Source organism: Anser brachyrhynchus, assembly GCF_964034855.1.
Source record: "Anser brachyrhynchus genome assembly, chromosome: 6".
Lineage (NCBI taxonomy): Eukaryota > Metazoa > Chordata > Aves > Anseriformes > Anatidae > Anser > Anser brachyrhynchus.
Window position 1 is genome coordinate 39,731,279 of NC_137700.1, and position 21,523 is coordinate 39,752,801.

Consider the following 21,523-nt stretch of genomic DNA (forward strand, 5'->3'; position numbering starts at 1 on the left):
AAAAAATGTATAGATTACTGTCATATGGAAATTTTAGAGAATTGTTCTTTCAGGTCAGGAGCATTCTGGTAGATGTCTATGGCTAGCAGTGCTCATTTCTGTGAGCTGTTCAACAACAAAAGTTTTATCAACTTTTTAAGGTACGCTGTAAAAAATGAATTTATTTCTCCAGACATTGACAGTTTAAACGTTAGCAATCTATTTCAAGCTAAGTAACAGTCTAGCTTAGACAAAGGAAAGAGATTGACACCAGGTAGAAATTATTCCCACCATAGATGGCTGCCTGAAGACAGGCAGGGTGGGTTCTAAAGTGCTCGTTAATCTCTTTTCATGCATGAGAAGCAAAGGACCTACCATGTTGTTAGGCAGAGCACTGGAAATATGAAGTAAAATGTTTATTTTCCAAAAGCAATTAGGTGCTAGTGAGGTTCTGCCTGGTTTTGGGCATTGCTTCTAAAGGAACTGGCTAGAGTTTGGCATGTGCTAGCCTATCCAGTATATGACGGTATTAAAAAATAAAAGCATTGAATTTGTAAGGCAGCATCAAAACAACTCCCAGTGGTGTTGAAATCATATCTTGGAGGGAAAAACAACAACAACAACAACAAACTTATTTTGCTCCTACAATAAAATTAACAGAGCAAGGTAGATTAGTACTGTCCAGTATAATCATCTGGCTTCCAGTTCCCTCCCAGACCACTTCTCATGTCTGAGTTATTTGCTCATGTTGAGAATTCAGAAACAAATTATGTTCAGCCTCTGTCTACTTTAAGCTGGATGTATTTGGGGCCTGTTTTAGTAGGTCCTCCTTTGATCACTTGTTTTATTTTGATGGCTCAATAGGACATCAGTAATTATTAGGGAAGCAAAATGAAATTAAATAAAAAGTTTTCCAAAAGGTTATGGGAACTATGGACTCATAGCACAGGAAAGCTTACCAGATTCAAGTCAACTATACAGTTTGTAAGCACAGAAGTGTTTTAGGAAATTTTCTCTCATTTGTCTTAATTTTATGTATCACGAGGTGCTTAATAAGATGCCATATGTAATGCTTAAGTGACCTGCTTCTACTTTTACAAGTGCAATTACCTAAAGACAAGCTGGGTTTTGTGCGGTTTTCTGCTGGGATGTTGAGGAGACGGCAGGTGGTAATGCAGCCGGTGCCAACTATTACAGGGCTGCCCTGCTGGAAAGTGAAGTGGAGGTGAAAAATGTTACCACATCTCTGGGTCGCCTTTCCCCTCTGAGCCTCCCCCTCTGAAGGGAAGCCTTGCTGGTCAAAGGCTTGCATTGTACCCATGACCGATCTAAATAACATAAAACATGCCCTGGTACAGTGTGGGTGGGCAGTTAAAGCTAAGGCAAACACACTGCGTTGCCAAGCAATATTTTTTTTAAGCAGTAGGCAAGATGCATTTCAACAGATGCATTTCAAAAGAAATAACCACAAAGATATGGGAAACACCTGCAAACCTCTGTTGTGTGGGAGTCTCTAATGTGGGGGCCCAGTGGGAGTGCAAAACCCACCCGTAACATTTCTGCAGAATTGATGCATTGGCATCTGCAAAGCAGGGGGAAAAATGCATCAGTTGATTGGGCGTATTTTGTTTGTGAAAATGAGCACGAGTTCACACAATTCTCCCTGTAAATGTTGTGTGCAAACTGCCTCCCCAGTATTAATGGAGGAGGGTGGGATAGGGGAAGGGCCAGAAAGGGTTGTTGTCCCTGCCAGAACAGCCCAGCATGGCACACCTGCACCCAGCTGTGTGACAACACACTGGCTTTTTACCTTTCGTATTTTAAGATTTCAGCCTCAAGATTTACTTGCTAACATCCTCAGAGAGACATCTGTGACTCACAGATGTCAAACTGGCAGCACATTTTCATCAAGCACACTTTGCCTTGGCTAGTTTCATTTTTGTCTTGAAAATATCATCACCTTGAACGGGGAGGAGATGATCATATCTATCGGAACAAGTAACTCTATATATACCGAGTTTATAATCATACGTAGATTAAGGCCAGAAGCGAATATTATGATCATTTAATCTGACTTCCTACATAGTACAGACCAGACTGAATTGGTAAACAATAACATATATTGTAGTAAGACATACATTTAAAAAAAAAAGAGTGATGAAGAAACCATGCATAAGAAATCTCATAGTGATTGACTGCTATTGAGTACACGTTGTCACCTTTCTTCCTTTGTGTAGCTTCAGCTTCCAGTCTTTCAATCTTATGATGATTGTTTGATACGCTTAAAAAAATAAAATCCTCTAATATCACATTTGTTTATCCTTTTTGCTCAAGATTAGGGTCTAGGTAGTGACAGGTCACCCCTGAGGGTTTAAATGGACCTAGTTTCTATAATTATTCCAAATTTTCCAGAGGTACCTTATTCTTGCATCTGTCTTTTGGCCTCTCCAGTGTTTCAGTAACACAAATTGTAGACAGAATTCTTCCAGATTTTGTCTTTTAATTTCTCATTCTTTATAGATTTCTTTACAGATTTACCCCTCAGTTCTAACATGATTGTCAGAGTGGAGCTAAAAACTTGCAGAAACTGGGAGCTGCCCTATGGTCCTGCATATAATAGGGCTACTTTCACAGCTCTGCTTTTTCTGAGGACACCTTTCCAGCTGGTGCGTTTTGGTGAGGAGCAGCAAGCATGGCGAGGCAGAGCAGCCTCTGCTGCAGCTCTGGCTTGATGGAGGAACAGAAGGGAAACAGGGCAGCCCATTCTCCTTGGGCTCCGGTGCATCCTGGTCCTCTTGAGCACAGCCCAAACTACAAATGGCAATGCCCTGAAGGAGCCCAGTGCCAAGTGGGTCCAGTGCTATGAAAAGGTTTGACTTAAATCATCTATCTCTGCTACAACTCTTAGAAAAATTCCCCAGTCACTTACAGTGCTAGCTCATGTCACTGTATCCCTATAAAACCCATCACAGAAGTGGTCTGAAGTCATGGCAGTAATACAACTTGGAGCTGTAGAGGTCTTGGACCATGTAGTGTGTTTGTTTTGTCAAAGACCTTTTCCTGGACTCTAGCTGCAGGTTCGAGCATGTATTTACATCATATTTTACAGCCTGCGTAGCCTCTCTCACCCTGGTCCAAGCAAGCTGGAGATCATGTATCCACAAGTGGCATGGGAGCACCTCTAAAGGAAAAAATGCTAACAGTCTGAGATAGGAATGGAATAAGATTATATTTGTCTACAAAAACACTATGTACTTATGCCCACTCCCCTCCCCCTCCCCCCCCAGAAAAAAAAACTATAAAAGTTTATAGGATATACAAAAAAAATAATAAAAAAAAATCACATCCCTGCATCAGCTGAAGCTGATCTACATCTTTATAGGCTTGAACAAACACCCGGTGGAAAGACTCCTGTTGGATGAGCCCCTGCATGTGGTTCTTGTCAAAAAACTACTGTACAGATTTCACCATCATGAGACATTGATTTGTGTCCTGTGTCTACATACAGTCAGATCTATTTACTTTGGTCTTTAAATAACATATTGCTGTTCTTTAGGGGGTTTTCTCAGTCTTGTAGAAGGCAACTGGGGGTTCTGGCTCACACAGTGTGAGTAAGAGTTTTAAACATTCCCATTGTAACTTCTTTTTAGAGAGTATGACCTAGAAAATATCAGGCTTTACCTTTGTTGAGCTCTCAGTGATATGTAGTAGCAAACCCATCTTTTTAGTGCTGAACCGAACAGGTTTGGTCTAGAAATAATTGCAAGGCAATAAATAGGGAGCCCCAGGATGCAATTTTCACATTTGCTTCTACTATTTCACATTTGTTTTCACAGCAAAAGAAAGATCTCCTCCTTTATTGGAATAATATGAAAAATAGAGAATTGAAAAGCCAAAAGAGACCATCTAAAGCTGAGGGGATGCTTACTAACCCTTTGATTTTTAAAGGCTTAAAAAAATGAAGATCAAACACCTAACCACTTGAAGTTTTCTCCCATTGGTTGTTTTCATAGTCAGAAATCACAAATGGATATATCTTGATCTTTCATTGTAAGAAAGAGAAAAGACGAGATATATCCCTTCCCAAGTCCCATATTGTGATTTGAGCAAAAAATGTCACTGTCTTACAGGAGTCAGAGAATTTTTCTTCTCAAAGTTTTCTCTCTCAGGTAGACTTTCCCCTGCTGTTATTTTACAGAAAAAAAAAAAAAAAAAAAAAAGAGGTGTGCAGTGCTATGCATCTGTATCCAGTAAAACACCACTGAATTTGCAGTCCGGAGGCTAATCTCTGGGATGTCAGAGGTGAAATAAATGTCCTACTGGTAATGGATGTCTTCTTGCTCTCCCCTCTGGGATTATGTGACTATAGGCAATGTTACAGTTGCAAAAAAGGCAAATCAGGAGAGCATAATAATTCTATAATAATGATGTAAAAGAAATAAGAATATTGAACAATTCATTTCGTCTACATTTCAGGGATTGTTCTCAAACTGTAGTCAGTGACATGGTGAAGATCCACGCTGCCAGGGAAAAGAAAGTTACAGTGAAATGTTGTTTTGCTCATGGAGCACTAATCCTGACAGTTTGATGGTTGTTCTGCCTTAAGTGGAGCAGACTCTACTACTTAGGTTTTAGAAGACTGCATAAAATGGTGGGTTTAGGTTCATTACGGTATTGATAAGCAGAGAAACTATTTAAAATGTTTTCAAAATTCTTTCCATCTGACACATATCTGATAAATCTTGGATTAATGGATCATTAATACAGGATGTCCCTGCAGCCACAGATTCTGTTCCTTTCCTACTGGCAAGTTATAGCATGATAAAGGTATGAAAGTGCGAAAAGCATCTTTTCTATCTTGCTTGCAACAGTGAAGTGCTGGAATACCAAGCAAATAAAACAAGGCCGGCTGCCATGAAAAGCCTGTCCTGCTGGTACTAAAAACTGGAGCTATGTAAAGAAAAGTCATTTCTCTTTGCATAGAAATTGATGGTTTTGTTATATTTATCAAAGGAACGAAATGATCCTGATCCTTAACTAGAGTTTAAATTCAAAAAACACTAAAAGTGACATTGGAAATGGTGTAAGATGGCCAAGAACTTCACACTGGAATTTGGGTCCTATTCGGTGGAGGTCTAGTTTTCTAATAGTCAGTGTCTGGATATCACTGGAAGCCATGCATGGAGAAGGCTTCCCTTTTTCCCTTCTCTCTCTTCTTTCAAGGGTGACAGGTCAATAGCATCCCAGGGCATACTGAGCTAATGCCAGCAGTATTTCTCCTTTGTGGATCAAATAGAAGGAATTGGAATGAGCCTTCCTCAAATTCTCTTTCAGGATCTCCTCCAGGCAAAACTTTGAGGTTTGCATAACTCTGAAAATCAATCTGCCTACTTTGGCAACAAAAAAGAAGCCTCTTATTTTTGCCAAGCAAAAATATATTTCTTCTTAGTAACATCTTTCATTGCTAATATGTCATTTCTCTTTCCCCACTCCCCCCTGCCTCCCCCCCCCCCCCCCCCCCCCCCTTTTTTTCTCTCTCTCTTGCTGTGATTTTTCCCTCCTTTAAGGACATTTTTACATATACTGTTTCAGGCATGCCGAGACAAGAGTAAGTTCTAAGCAGTAGTTTATCAGAGTGTATGAATTTGATGTGGTCAAACAAAACATTTAATTCAGTGTTCTGAATGCATTGTTGAAAACTGAAAGATGATATGAATAAATGGAAAAATCAATTTTCCTTCACTTCCTGAAGTACTCCCAGAAGCCTTGCTCAGTACAATCCAAAAAAAAAGAGAAAAAGAAAATAAGAATGTCACTTTTCGATTAATAAATAGAACTGTGTTTTTAATACAACATTGCCAGAATAAAAGTAAAGCAGCTATCATCTTCATTTTTGATCAAGGCAAAGAATTTTTGTGATGCTTTTCATTTTCTCATGTGAAATACTACGTTTAGTTTGGAGCCCATGATAGCCACAAGGATGTCAAGATGTGGTACCTTCTGCCGTTAGAACTTTGTAATAACAATTAAGAAAGCTTAGATCAGGACCTACAGGATCCTTTGGGGAGTTTCAGGAGACAGTTTGTGTCTCAAAGATGCATATTTATTTACTTCCCCCACAAAAAAAATTAAGATGCACATATGTCTGCTCAGAGATCCAGCTGTGTCTGCTTCTTGCAACAGCTCTTGTGATGGGTTCTTTCAAAATTCCTGAACGGAGCAGGCTCTATAATGATAATCTCAAATTCTTGGCAATTTTCTGTGTTCTGGTGTGTTTTGAAATATCACAGATATGCCCTATCTTTAAATCCAAGATGTCGAGAAATTGATCGTACTCCCCTGATTCATGCTTTAATCTTTTGTGGAAGAGGAAAGAGCCCCTAGCTGTACATTATGAATTTAAATCAAGACAAGTTCGAGGGGCCATACAAAGAGGGTAGCTGCTCAGATAGGTTAGAAAAAGGTCAGGCTGGATCACATCGATCACTAGTTACAGCTTTAACTATGCAGAGGAAAATCACTAAGGCACAACATCAGCAATGCACAGCTTTCATCGCACCTTTGTCAACTCTGTGGGTGATGGAGTAGAGGTTGTAAGTCCTTGATGTTAAATATGGTAATGCCCCATGGAGTTAAAGTTAATAATAAAGAGAGGAACAAGAGAACACAATGTTGAACAAAAGGGGCAAGATGAAGTGATTTATTGGCAGGGCTGAATTTTTCATTATGATGTAATGGAGAAGAAGTTTTTAAAACATCAAGAGATTTTATATTTTCTATGGCTAGACATGAGTTCTTAATAGTAAGATGAGTAGGCAGAAGATGTTCTTGTCTTACACTGCATAATTATTCCATACTGAAAAGTATCTATTCTATTCTCTGTTCTCGTCAAGCATTTACTCTCATAAATTAAGCAGACAATAATCACCTACAGCTCCTCAAAGCTTCCTGTTGTGTTTGATGTCATTGTGTTTAATTCATTCTTTACATCAGGGTTAAGCCTGGTTTGCTTCTTTTTAGTGCTACCCCTATTAATTTTTTTTAGTTGTTGTAGTGTACAAATATTTTTTAGAACTAAAACAGAGACATCATTGAAACAAAAAAGAACCTCTGTAATAAGAATTGGAGAGTAGTCTTGCTCTCTTGTTTGAGTAGATCACATTCATGAAGAGAAACTGTATAAAGAGCAAAGGGTTCACTCTGTCTTTTAAGGAGTAAATGGAATCCAGAAACAGATTTTTGGTATATTACATCACAAATACAAAGTATACCACACCATACAAAGAGATGATATGATCTAGAACCTATCTGTAATACTAAATTTCATCCTTTTTTTTGTTATGAAAAAAAAAAATTCCTAAGTGGAAGATGCATCATTGACCACCCAAGACAGAATCAATGTCTATTAACTTTAACTTTCCAGCCCATAGTGACATTAACTGAATTAAAGATATCACTTAAATATAAAAAACTTCTCTATATTTCCTACAACCTGATAAACCTTAGGGTGTACAGCTGTGTTCATTTTTGAGAAGGTAGTGGCAGAAGGTATGTTGACACATAGCCCATTTAAAGGCCAATCTTGTCAACTATCAATGCTGGTCATACTAAAACATTCATGGGGGCAGAAGGTGTAATCCAAGTTCACGCCAGCCCCATTTGGATTTCTCTGGAACCTAATTTAAGCCTAACATTACAGAATGGTGGCAAAAAAACAAATTGGTTTAACAGGATTCACCTTGACCATCAAATGGATTTAGGCTGTTGTGTAGGAACTTCCAGCTTAATCTTCTGATTTAAATGATCCTCACTACCACACAGAAGTTTTCTGTTGTACCAATAGTTTTTCTTGTTATCCCTGTGGAGTCCTGATAGAGGAACACACCTGCATTCATGAAATTAATTCATTTCTTTTTTACTCAGTGTCAGTGTATTTGTCATTTAATAAAGGTGAATTAGACCAGAGGAGCCATTTTCTCGCCTCCTAACATCACTGAAGCTGAGTTTACAGTCCGGTGGAGAAGCCGTGGGTAAGTTTTATCATTTGCCACTTCTCAGCTGGGCTTTCTCATCTGAATGGCTAAAAACCTCATGCTAAACAAGTTCATTTTATGGGGGTTATAAAAATCTATCCCAGTAAAACAGACTAATTGTTCCATCTCTTCTAGACCATGACTGCCAACTAAAATTATTATAACTGTTCAGATTAAGGATATGTGATTTACATTAGCAGCATATGAGGGGTTTTGGTGTTGTTTTTTTTTTGTTTGTTTGTTTTTTGACTGGAAGTATTGTTCACTGTTGTGCCTTCACATAACAATAAATGAGAAAGGATATGACAATTAAACTTATCAACAACATTGCTGGGAGAGATGAAAATCAAAATGGCAAAATAATATCCCTTTATTCCAAATCCGCAAAGGAAATAAGTTATGCTAGCAAAGTTTGTGTTTTGCTGTAATGTTTACATTGCTTTTAGGTTGTTAGTCAGCTAAGCTTTGCTGGTGAGGCAGGGATTTCTTTTCTGTCTTCCTAACGAATAAAAAATTGCCAGCTAAACCTTCATGTGAAGGCAGGATCTACGTGACATATCTCAGCTGAATGGTCTCAAAATGTTTTGTGTGTCTCAGTCTCACAAATGTCCCTTAAACACCAGTTTACCACAGCTGGCTATGTAACTGCATTAGATGGTTGGTTGTTTTTATAGGTAATTTTGAAAACAGTAGCAGCATAACATACAAGGGGAACCTCATTCCTCCAAGAAACTCTTTCAAATATTGTGTTGCACATATATCTCCTGTTACTCTCTATTTCTCAAATAACCATTCTTGTTTGTGGTAATTAGACCTGGAAAACACCAAGAATTACAGACTTGTAAGTTCAAGTCCAGTGCAGCAGAAGTGGAATTCTTAGAGATGCACAAAAAGGCAGAATCATGGAGATAAAAAATAATTATATGCTTGGTAGTTGTTGCTAAGATTACCTAATTTTGTCAAATAGAGAAAAAATAAATAAGTTTCAAGAAGTAAGTAGAAAAAGAGGTGGATGGTGGTTTTTCTCAGTGGATCCTATTTTGTTGGCCTGTGTTTTCAGCTTTCAGTATTCCTCTAGTCCCACTTTTGCATGTGGTATTATGTGACCGTTTACCCGTGAAAGCAGATGCTGAAATTTCTTTGGATGTTTAGTCACCTTGAATTTTCCTAGGAAATAATCTAAAACTTTTCATGTGTCCTGAATCACATTTCAATAATCCAGGACTGTGATTCAGCTCTTTCAGGTCCATTGCACACCCTGAGTGGAATAACCTCATACAGACTTCTGTCAAAACATATGGAGATAATGCAGTGGGAAGTGGAAGGATTAGCGATAATCAGCCCCTTTCATCCCCTCGGAGAGTGGTACCAGATTCTTCCCCCACTGGAGCTACTTAGATCACGTTAGACAGCGTGCCTGACTCTAAAACTGCTGAGCTTCTGCAGTCCCATTGACTCACTTGGAAGTGTAGGTTCTCAGCTGTCTTGAAATTCACCAAAATCTGCTGGTTGGTCCCACAACCCCACCCTGAGCTAGCGTCCTCAGACATGGTCACCTTGGTATAATGACATTTCTAGATAGAACACAGCCTTCTGTCCACTCCTCCCCAGTTCCCTCTGGCCAATGGGACTGGCTGGATTCAGGCTCATCCCTTCCCTAATCCCCTTGGGGGTGCTGAAATTTAGGTGAAAACATGGTTTCACCAAGTATTTCACCATGAGCTCCTCGGGCGCAGAGGATTCTGATTGCTTCCTCTGGGTATTTTGTGCCTAACCTTTTGTTATAGTGAGCCACTCCTCAATAAAGGCTTAAATTAGCACGTCTGGTATTAGATTGAGTGTATTTATCTTAGGCTAAGATGGGACAGTTAATAATTGTGCAGTAATTGAAACATGCCTTTGCCATCGCCTCCCAGCTGACTAATTGGATAGTGTCTAGTAGTTCACTCTCACTATATTTTTCTGGCTATTCTGTTCAGCCTGAAAGGTAACTCCCCAACAGTATTAAACTAAAACTAAATTGACCTGTCTCAGAAACCAAGGCATGAGTTCGTATTTTACACTTAGAGACATTTCTGAACAAGTTAAGTGAACGAGGTAAAAGTTTGTGCTTTGGTGCTTGGTGGAGCTCAGTGACTTCTTGTGTCACTCAGGGTTCCGAAAGTCAGCTTTGTTGCTGCTTTGCTTTTATCATAATTATTTCCATCGGACAATATGGGTTTTAGAGCCCTCCATATCTGAATACTAACATTATATTCTCTCGCCATATGTAAATGAGTATGTGAATTGAGAAGTATTAAAATCAAGTTATTGAGGTAGTTTAGAACATGTAACACGCCCTCCATAACGTTATTTATAAACATAGAGAGAGAAGTGAATGGCTCAGTTAAAACAGCCAGCTGACTATGTGGCTTACAACATATAAAGCACTTCCCTCATAATGTTTGCATTTGTGGGAATATTTTTTTCCTATGCTTTGTCATGCATTAATTTTAAATGACTGTTCTCTTGCACGATAGCCTGTGTGGCTGTGATACAGCTGGCAGGCAACCTAAGGCATTCTTTATTTTTTAAATAAATAAGTTAAAAAACAATGATTGAAACTGTGACTATGTAAGTCAGGTTATTTATACTATGTTTAATATAAAGAAAGCTATAATGCAAACTTGAATTCACCTACAGATCACTGTTATCACTTCATCCATTATTCTGAAAATGTTTCTGCCACAAAATGCTAGCTGACTACCCATGACTTTTCTTGGAGGGGCAGAAGAGATTTTTTTTCATTGAAGCCACTTGTTCTTTTCCTAAAACCATAAAGAACAGGACTGCATGTTACTCTGTATACATGCAGATTACCTGAATAGTTTAGAGATCAACACCTGCATGAATTCACAGCTGATGTAAATCAGCAAATCTCCATTGCCTCCTATCTAGATGCAATGTAACTTTTGGAAATGCTAGGCATCGTTATCAAAAGTCTAAACAAAAGATCAGCCAAGGTCCTCAGACACCACCAGCTTCCTGCAACTTCAATGGGGAAACATCAAACCCCTTCTATGCAGAAATTTCATGTAAACTTACTTTGAACAACTTAAAGTATGATTTATTTTTTCACTACAGAAATGTTATAGCCACGTCAGGTATAGTAGAAAAAAATATGAATGTATTTATAATTTCAGTAATATACATTACTTAATACAAATGCTATTCCAAACACGCTGCATAAATCCACACTTCAGTTCCTTGCAGCTGAAGTAATCCCAGTCCCCTGGAAGAAATGGAAGTCTTGGCTAACCTGAGCATATCTTGCACCTCCCAACCCCACCCTTGGAGTGGGGTGAAAGGATTTCAGAGATTTACTGTGGCAACAAGCCTAAGCCCATCTATTTAATTTCAGAGCTATTACATTTTTTGCAATGGTAAAGCACACAGCTTTTCATTGTGTATCACTTTCTGGAGTATAACCTTTCTTGATTAAGGCAATATATAAATGCAAAACTTCTGTACCCATGCCATTGACTGGTTATGCTGATGGTCCATCTGCTTAATCTGCTACTGCTCATGCTGTGATCTTGAAGGCTCTCCATCATGTGACATATTCAGGTTATGTTAAAGTTATATCTCAGTTTGTTTCAGGTTGAGATTTTTCGTAGTTTTTTTAAGGGGTTAGAATGCCAAATTCCCTCCACACTGAACTGGAGTAGATGTGAAAATAACATTTCCAATTCAAAAAGGGTTTTTGTGACTCAGCTGAAGCATTTCACTCACTCTAACTAAAAACTTCCAGTACAGAGCCTGTTAACATATTTACAAGTGGTGTTTACTGAACAGATGCTGCTCTCACATGTCATCAGGAGGAAAGTAGGTGATAAAATTCCTTTCACTGAATCAATGCAGTTAGTGCAACTTTTGGGAGGGAGTGATAGATTCCTTTGAGTCCCATTGTGCCCTTCCCAGCACCAGCTGCCTTTCCACATGTAAGAAGCTATATAGTAAAGACCCATGGGCTTTTTTTTGTAAATCATGTTGATTTCCATCTCCTAAAACAAGGCTAACACTTGGTTGAAAAATCACCTTTGTTAATAACGTTTATTTAAAAAAAAAAAAGGGGGGGGGGGGAGCTTACACATATCTCTTGGTTGAATGATAAAGATGGTCTGACTGATTTTCTTTCTGTAAAAGTTAATTATTTGTTTTCACCTCTCCATGTTTCCATGTAGTTATTGGAGTCCCTGAGGACACCATATCTGCAGCAAACAAATAAAATTTCGTCTCTTAATCCCTGAAGCTCAGCAACTATGTTGTGTTTCAAACACCTGGAAGGCAAGAACAGGTGTTGTCATTTTTCTTCAGCACAATTTAATTTTTTTCAGAGCTATTAATAACTAGAATGGTAGATTTCCATCCTTGCATTCTGATTTCTTTCAGAGCTCCTGGACGGTCCCAAATTATGTAAAATTTCAGTAGGGACTGTTGTCTCTTCCATGAAGGTGGCACTGGGGACAGATAAAAGCAACTCCAGAAAATTGGACTTGTAGCCAGATGGGTTACCAGCTGGCAATCTTTTTTAAAGTTGTCATGGGTAAAAGATGAAAAAGGAAAAGAACAGAAGCTCATCTAGGTATAACTTCAACCTGCTGCATATGAGGCTTTAAAAGTATGATTTACTGATCTCATTGTAAGAACCTGCATTAACTTATCTTCCTGTATAGTAGAACTCATATGTGCATATACAGTGCCACTACTTTCATCATCTAACAAGAATAATTTATAGATTAAGGCCTGTAGATGACTTTATTATACAGTCACCAGCTTTATGAAGCACAGCCTGCTTTGAATAAGCATTATCATCCCATGGAGGCAACTCACAGAATGATAATTCTGTCATTTGCCATGACTCTGGTCATTTGCCAATTACCATGAAAGTTCTTTGTCACACAGTAGGACTACGTGCTGTGTAACTGAGCAGTTGAGGGTTTGTTTTGTATATTATTTTCCCCGTTTTGTTGCCTTTGGCAAGCACATTGCTTTTGACTGCACACCTACACTCTTTAGCAGAACTTGATATGCTGTCTGTTTTGTGTTCGTTTAGTTCACAATAATGCCATGATTAGTATTTGCAAGAGCAGTACACGCCAGGAGTGTGTTACTGCTTTCATAGAAGATATAAATTAATCAGAACAAGGCAAGATCAAGGTTACTAAAGTGACTTGGTGTATTGACAGACAGTTAACGTAGAATGGGGACCATGTTATTTGTTAAATATGCTGATCATTCTTTCCAGTTCACATCAAGCTAAATCCACCTTCCTGGTAAAGGAATTAATTCAACTTCATCTTGCATGGCAAATACTCCTATTTTAATGTGTGGGAATTCCTAATCTTCCTCTCTCTCTTCCCTTTTGTACACATTCTTCCTTTTTTCTTGAGATAGTAAATGTCATATGAAGCAACATGAAAGAATACACTGGCTACTGCTCCTGTTTTGCTCCAGACCAGGCCTGTGATCTCAGCATGTTTCCCTACCACTGCACAGAGATATCCCTTCCCTGCAATACTTCCAAGAAGCCATTTGCTTGGGAATTACTACTTAAGGGACAACAACATTCCTTGCCAATGAATGTGACAGCCTAAGTCATTATAAATTCTTTGAACTTCACAAGAATAACAACAGATGTAGTTGAATGTTTGGATGCCTCACAACTTGCTACATCCAAGTTTAGGACGTGTGTTTTGGTGCAAGTCCACTAATATGATAGTAGGAAATTATTTAGCTATAGGTGCCTAGAGCTGTTTCCTTTTTGGATTACAGATGTTAAAAGTGACTGCAAAAAACTAAGTTATGTCTTTAATTTGTTTTAAAAATAAAATGCTCCTCCCTGCCTTTTAATAACTTGATACCTTGTGCTCTTTCCAAAGTTCTATAAATGGTCTTAAAAAGACAACCCTGAATCTGTGAATGTGTCGCGTTGATTTAACATCTGGAAGTAATCTCAGGGCTGTCTATGCTTGCTTTCAAGACAGTGAAAAACTAGGCTGTATGATTTCTTAATATTCGTACAAGGAAAACCTAGTAGCATCATTGCTAGTAAATAAAAAATTACATTTTCTACACTGGAGGTTGATGTTTTAATGTTTGGCTTTGGGCATTTCCTGACAGTCTGTTACTAATGCAGAATGTTAGTAGTTATTTGTTTTTACTTTGTAACTAGAGGAGGCAATCTAATGCTCATTAGATAAACTTTATCGGACAGTCTCTGCCGTATTTATACTGAATAGTCTTATTACATGTTTAGTTCCATTTATTTCATCTGTTAAAATTAGATATTTCCACTCCATTCAAAAAACATCCATGTTCTTGGCTAGCAGACCCAGAATTTGAAGGTAACCATTAGAAACCGTTTCTAAAGCAATTTTTTATACAGTTTACTATTCCCATCTCTTCTATTCAGGAGCAAGGATTCACAGAGCATGTGATACCAGTCCCCATGCAGAAAATCAAGGCAAAGGACACTCTGACAACTGCAACTTTAAATAAAGTAAAAAACACAGAGGTAAGAAAGTGAACATACAAACATTTCATTGTATATAACAGAATATGAAGATAAAAAAGCTCCACATTTAAAAGTCTCTTTGCACATTACTTTGAATTGTTTTTTGTTTGTTTGTTTGTTTTCTGACTGGCTGCTTTTGGACCTTTCTTAACTGACTTAAAAAAAAAAAAAAAAGAGTGAGAAAAAGAGAAAGGAAGTTTAATCCCCATTTTGACATTTGCCATATACTCCCTGGATTTATAGTCTAGTGTTTCAGAGTGCTGTAGTGAAACACCATCTACACAGAAGAAATTGAACATTAGTGTGCTCACAGCACTGTGACTTGAGGAAACGATTGGGAAAAAAAAAAAAAAAAGGCTTTCAATTAAACTTTTGAAGAAAATGGGTAAATAATTGTTTAGATACATTTGCATAGAGAATGCCCAGAGCTTTACACAGAAGGCATTGAAAATTTGGAATGTCTACTTTTTATGTAAATTCAGGGTTATGTTTTTCTCTCTCTTCCCCCCCCCCCCCCCCCCCGGAGGGGATGCATTTATTTATTATTTGGTTGGGTTGGTTTGTGTGGTGGTTTTTTTGTTTGTTTGTTTTTGTTTTTTTTGATTGGTTGTGTTTTTTTGTTTGTTTTTATTTTTTTCCAGCTAACCCAATAAATACAAAACAGAATAGAAATTAGTTTTAATAGATGTGCTGCATTCACAGAACATGCAGCCTGTAATGCATACAGTGGCACTGCAGCAGTGATGGGCATCTTTGAGGAGTTCCTTTTCACATACATTGTTCATTTAGATATCAACAATATTTGTCGCAGATAAATGGATGATAGAAAGCTAGCCAGCTCAGCTTTTATTTTTATTTTTTTCTAGATTCTGCTAAAACAAATTCAAGAATACAGTCTTTGTTAACTACGTGCTCTTGGAGAAAGCACCAAGATCAAATCAGTGAGATAAAGGATATTGAAGCATAGGAAAAAAATACCATAGCCATAAAGCAAGCTCCCAGGCAGACTTGACCTTCACAGATGTATGCTGAACCTCCTGCTGGTTGCTGGACACATTAGAAATGACCCTCAGCTGATTTCACAGCAGCCATCAGATAGTGCTGATGTTCTTGTGTTACAGTTTAACTAGTGACCTGAAGAGTACCACACCATCAAATACAAGATCTCACCAGGGCTATGAGGAATTTCTTCCAGTAAGTCCTCCACAAATGGAAGTAGTGGTTCAGGATCTCATGACCTACGTTGTGAACTTAACTCATATTGTTACTGAAAGCAGTTTGTTTGTAGAAATTGTTTTTGTATTTACTGTTCCAAACAAAGGAAATTCTTTGTTTTCTTTCACTGGAACATTTTCTTGGAATATTCATTTGTATATTTTTACTTTCTTTCTGTTTGTATGTCTGGATGAGGCATGGAAGAAATTTCAAAACAATGTATGAACCAGGCTTTTCCTTCCCAATATGACATACTAAGCTTCAAAAGACACTCATGTATGTGCACTTGAGACTCTAGACTCTAGTGCTAAGCTAGCACTCTTTGGAAGTGGCCACAGATAACAGGGTTCCTGAGTTTTGGGGTGTCCCATTTGATGCAAATGGGTTAGATTTTCAGATGATACTGTGACATTTAATTTCCTAAGCATTTTGTTTGCTGAAACCTTCTGAAGATAGCTATTTCAATTTGAAAAATCTTAACAAATACAACGCTTGAAAATACTTGCTTATTAGTAGTTTTGTCTTTTCCAGATGTGATATGCTGCAGTTTCTCAAAAGTGAGTAATAGATTTATTACTTATTTTGATGCATTCTCTTGGCAGCCATGTGTTTTTATTTTCTGGTGAGGTCTTATGGTGTAAAACTATTAGGAGCTTTCCCAAGCGCCCAGAAAGAGCCTGACAAGGGAGTTCCTTGTGGTTGTTCTATTCTTTCTTGAATGTGATGATACAAACGCAGCATTTCATAGCAGCGCATGTGAAATGCATGTGATGAAAATTTTCCCAGGGCTCCCAGTTCATACATGTATCATACACGGGCATGGAAGGGATTTGAATCCTTTATCACATGCAGACACTGCAGGGTTTGGTAAAACAGTTTCACTTTGAATATGGATATAAATGTTCTCACCAAATTATTTTTCAAATGAAGTCTTTGGACAGAATTTAGATGAGCTAATCCTTGTAAGTTATAACATATGCCATACCAAGTAGAATATAACATGTTAAAACTTTGGAAGCCTATTAAGATCCATGGCATTTAACCGAGTTTAATTTAATTTTTTTTTTTTTGAAAGGGGATTCCTCTTTTATGAAATAACAGCAAATTCAGCTTTTCCAGCGTTATGCCTGTGTGTAATGGAATCATCCATCAGCATGACTGATGGTCATCCAGGGCTTCATGAAAGAGGTTCTAGCAATTATTGCTAGCTCCTGACTTGTGAGCAAACGGGCATAAGTCAGGAGAGTCCTCCTCTAGCTTTGTATCACGTCAGTTAACTCTACACATAGGGATATAATTTAACAACACCGTAGCCAGAAACTTTGGTGCACTGATACCTGAGCTGACTAGTAAGATAGCCCCTTTTATCTGAAGTGTAAGACTATGTGCCCTGTGTCAGCATTAACTTAGGGCTTGCTGCACATTTTCCAACTGCATAGCATGGATGGGCCTTATATATTACTGGAAATAATATCAGCTGGAGAGCAGGCTTTAAAGAAAATCTTTTTCTAGGTTTCAGAGTCTGGATTCAGTCTGTAATCAAGGTGGAAGTAACAGCAGAACAGAAAGGTTTTTATTCAGTCTAGAAAGAAGCTTATTCTTAAACAGTGGCCTACTCTTGTATCTAGAACCTATATAATTATAATAGAATCATAGAATATCCAAGTTGGAAGGAACCCACAAGGATCATCAAATCCAACTCCCGGGTCCCCAAAGGACCACCCTCCAAAAAATAAATAAATAAATTCAGACCAGGTGGCCAAACACTTCTTGAACTCTGGCAGGCTTGGTGCTGTGACCACTTCCCTTGGGAGCCTGTTCCAGTGTCCGACCACCTCATTATGGTACTGTAATTAGGATTTTTGTTCCATTTTATACCACACTGACACTCTAATTAAAGGTGTTCAGCTAACAAAGGAAACTAGATTTTTTCTGTTGTTATTGTTAAAAAAGAGGATGTTTATTTCTCAGTGGTAATTTTAAAAAACTCTTGGGTGGTAAAATGGAAGGACACTTCTACTCTGGAAAGGTGAAGAAGAGAAAGGATCCTATAACGATAGAAACACAAACCTAAAACAGGAATTTGGGTAGAAATAAGGTGCCTGTGCTACTGTTTTGCTATATCTATACGTCCCTTGTATTTGTATAAGAAGAATGCAATTGGTTGCAGAGCCTTCCCACAGCTGGGTGTCTTTGAAGGGCTTAACTGAGGCAGTTAAACAGGATAATCCAATAAATGGAAATACAGGAGAAGGTGCTTTGATGTAATAATTGCATCTTGGCTTCGGTTATTCTTTTTTTATTATTATTTTTTTCTCCCCCCTGTCCTGAGGTTCTACAACATCCTGTAATTCATGGGGGTCATATCTCTGAGGAAATGGTACTTCGGATGAGTATGACTGCAAGGATGCACTAGAGAAATGGAAGACAGAGAGTGCTAGACTCCACAAGTTTTGAGGAAGACGATAGCACAAGAGCATACCATGGTAGACTGCAGACAGCATCCTGTTTTGTGATACTCTGTTCCGACCAGCCATGGGGAGGTATAATCTAGCCTCCTGTTTTCCATAATATTGCTATCTACCAAGTAAAAAAGGATGAGCAGCTCTTGAAGGTATGTGAAACTGCATGGTAGAGCCAGCCACAAGTTACAGCATTCTCAGCTCACCATCTGATTTAGCTTGAGGAGCAGAGATACAGTTTCTCTGTAATCATGAGGGCAGTGAACATGTTTAAACTCACTCACATATAACTTCAAATTGATCAAGCAAAATCATCCAGGATTTTGTTCATTATAAATGTATTCTAGTTTACTGAGCAATTAGCAATTCACTATTTATGTGTCATCATTCAGGAATTCCAATGCGCCTTATTCTACAGATTTTTGCCTTGCTTTGGAAATAGGACCAGTGTACACCAGCAGGGCACCAGCCAGTACTGAAAAGTTCAGGGAGTGACCTTTCCGAGAGCTTGTTCCATGACCCACTTTGATTGCTGAGGCACTATCACAAAATCCCTGGCCATTTCCCACCTGCTGTAAATGACACTAAATATAGAGCTGACACAACAGTTTACTAGAAAACATAATTACAGAGCCATTTTTCTTCAATAAATTAATGTTAAACAGAGGTTCCATTCAAGGAACAGATGGCAAATACCAGGTAATACAGATACAGATTAAGCAACGTTGGCAACAGTTGATACATTTACACAAAGGACAAAGATAGTAGGTGCTAAGTGTTCCTTAAAAATATGCTTGAATCATGAAAAACAAAATCCTTTCATGGATCTAGTTCTAAATTTGTTCAGATGCAAAGGCAGGGCAAAGGGCTCCCAAGATTTCTGCCTATGAACATGTAAAGTCCACTCTACTAAATATTTTGACGGTTTTCTTGTAATTTCTGTTTTTACTAAGTTATGATATCAAACATAATTTGCTTGAGCAGGGAAGTCAAGTGGTTGGAGCACAAGAATTACAGCTGAAATGTTTGTGCTTTTCCAGGAGAAGTAACTGCTGTCTTTAGATTAGTACAGCAAGATCTCGTTTGCCTAAGAAATAACAAAGATTTCAGCCTTTACATGATATAGTGCAAACTGTTGTGTGAAGCAACAGACTCCCCACACTTCAGCTAAACATGTAAACACAGCCTGCATCAAAATACCTTCTTCTTCACATTGCTCATATCTGCTGAATTGCTATTTCGTTTCATGTGATATCCATAGCCTTCATCAGTGTAGAAGCAACCAAAAACCTTTTTCTTGCATCGCCTTTACTTTCCCACAGGTCTGGATGGGGCTGGTAACGTTTCAGTCCCTGGGATTTGGATGAATGCTTTAGGACCAGCCTGGGAGAGAATTTCTAGGAAAAGTGCAGCAGAAGGTATCCCTGCTTCCTTGATTGGCTTGGCAAGTGTCAGAAATATGCTTGTTAAAAACTTGTTTTTCCCTTTATATTGTAACAATATCCAGGGGAATTTCCATAATTACTTTAAAAAGACTTTGGATATGAATTCAGCTGACCTGTTCTCTGTCAGACCCTACCTCTACTCTTGACACCAGCTGTGGCCAGGTGAAGGAGACAGTGGAAAACAGGCTGGGGCGGACTGGACCACAGTGTTGAAAAAGGCTATCTGCTACATGGTTGGATCTTCCCAAACTCGAGAAACATGATTTCAGGCTCTCTTGGAACCCTCATGAAAGAAACTCAAAGAGCAGCAGTGACTCAAACAGGGAGAGCTTGTCTTTTCTGTTTGTTTGTTTCACCTTTAGTCTGCTTCCCTCATTTTCTTTGTATGTTCTCTCCCTGTCTTTGTGTGTATTTTGAGGTATGTAAATGTATACAAGTGTACTTATACAGACAAGAACTCTTGCTTTGAAATTATTACTCAAGTATCTGGGGAAGAAAAGCCAGTGAATGGATCTTATACACTAAAATAAAATAAAACTAGACAAAGAAAAGCTGGATTTATTACAAAACTAAAAGCCCAGAGCAATGCATGAAAACCAATTTGCTTTAACTACAGTAATAATTCTCTGAGGCAGATTATATGGGCCCCTTACACATGAGTTACACTTCAATAGTAAAATGCAACTCAATCTAGCAAGGAGATACTGCTCCGATGTTTGGAGCTGGTAAACTCCCTTGCTAGAAAGAACATCTCTGAGAATCACTACACAGTCTAGCAGCAACTTTTCAAACACACAAGATCATAGATTTTTCAGCTATACATTTTTGGATTTTTAACATTACTCATGTACTTACAGTAATATACAGATATTATTTTCCAAAATAACTACAAACTTGCTTGTTGTTTGCTTCCCTTGATTCAGTGAATTCACCTGGGTAACATCTAACCAGCACAAAAAATATATGTAATTTTGGCTAGCAGCTTGAATAAACACATCCCTTCCCATCCAAGCTACATAAACACGTTGGGTGCTGCCTGCTCTAAAACACCTTTACTCTTTCTTAGACATTTGTATAATCTACTGAAAGATGCCTTGGAAACTTTGGAGGTTCTAGCACAACCGAAAGTGCTAACTCCAGACATTTAAGGTATTTTTTTTTCTCAGTCTCCCTCTCTCATGTTCCACTTGGAAAGAATTTTTACCACCATTTATTTTATTTAAGCCCCACTTTAGAATTAAATAAGGTTATCATTCTCCCAGTTTATTTTTTCCTGTCCCATCTTTGTTTTCTGTCCTTTTGGAAGACTGTTTTTCCTGTTTTCCCACTTGGCATGCATACAGTAAATTTTTTAGTTGCCTCCAAGGCTGCAAGACTAAAAGGTCCCAGAGGAGTTGGGTGCTTGACTGGAAAGACACAAGCAATGTAGAAACCCTACTTCTCTGTGTTAGAGTTAGCAGAAATGTGTATTGCAAGGATTTCAAAAGGAAACTACAGTGTCATAGGCACCAGCTTCCCAAGAGCTATCTCAAATCCCTTTACCTCCTTTGAAAACCCCCAGTTTGTGCATTTGACTCATGTACATCGTGACATCCTGGCGTAAGTACTTTATGAATAATTGTAATGGTCTGAAAGACAGCTTGTGTGAGAGCTTTGCTCATAAAACACGACACCGGTCACGAGTCCTGCTGTGGTCACAAGCTGTGGGATAGCACAAATTTATCATAGCAAATCTCTTCTTACAACCATAAGCAGCAATGTGGAGTGTTGCTCTGGGAGGTATATTCTCATCTGGAAGAACCATATAGATAGCAAGAAGTAAATTGTTTATTT

At 38.3% G+C, this 21,523-nt stretch overlaps 1 long non-coding RNA gene across 2 annotated transcripts; it reads left to right on the forward strand.

The window, feature by feature from the left end:
* Window positions 1-7,382: 7,382 nt before the first annotated feature.
* LOC308196861 lies at window positions 7,383-21,312 on the forward strand. 2 transcript variants are annotated; one of them, XR_013952445.1, is made up of 6 exons: window positions 7,383-8,009; window positions 14,467-14,568; window positions 16,315-16,340; window positions 18,116-18,326; window positions 19,568-19,663; window positions 19,753-21,312. It is a non-coding gene; the product is annotated as an uncharacterized lncRNA (long non-coding RNA). The 2 variants fall into 2 exon arrangements; XR_013952446.1 differs by having other exon boundaries at window positions 7,390-8,009; window positions 19,568-21,312.
* Window positions 21,313-21,523: the final 211 nt, after the last annotated feature.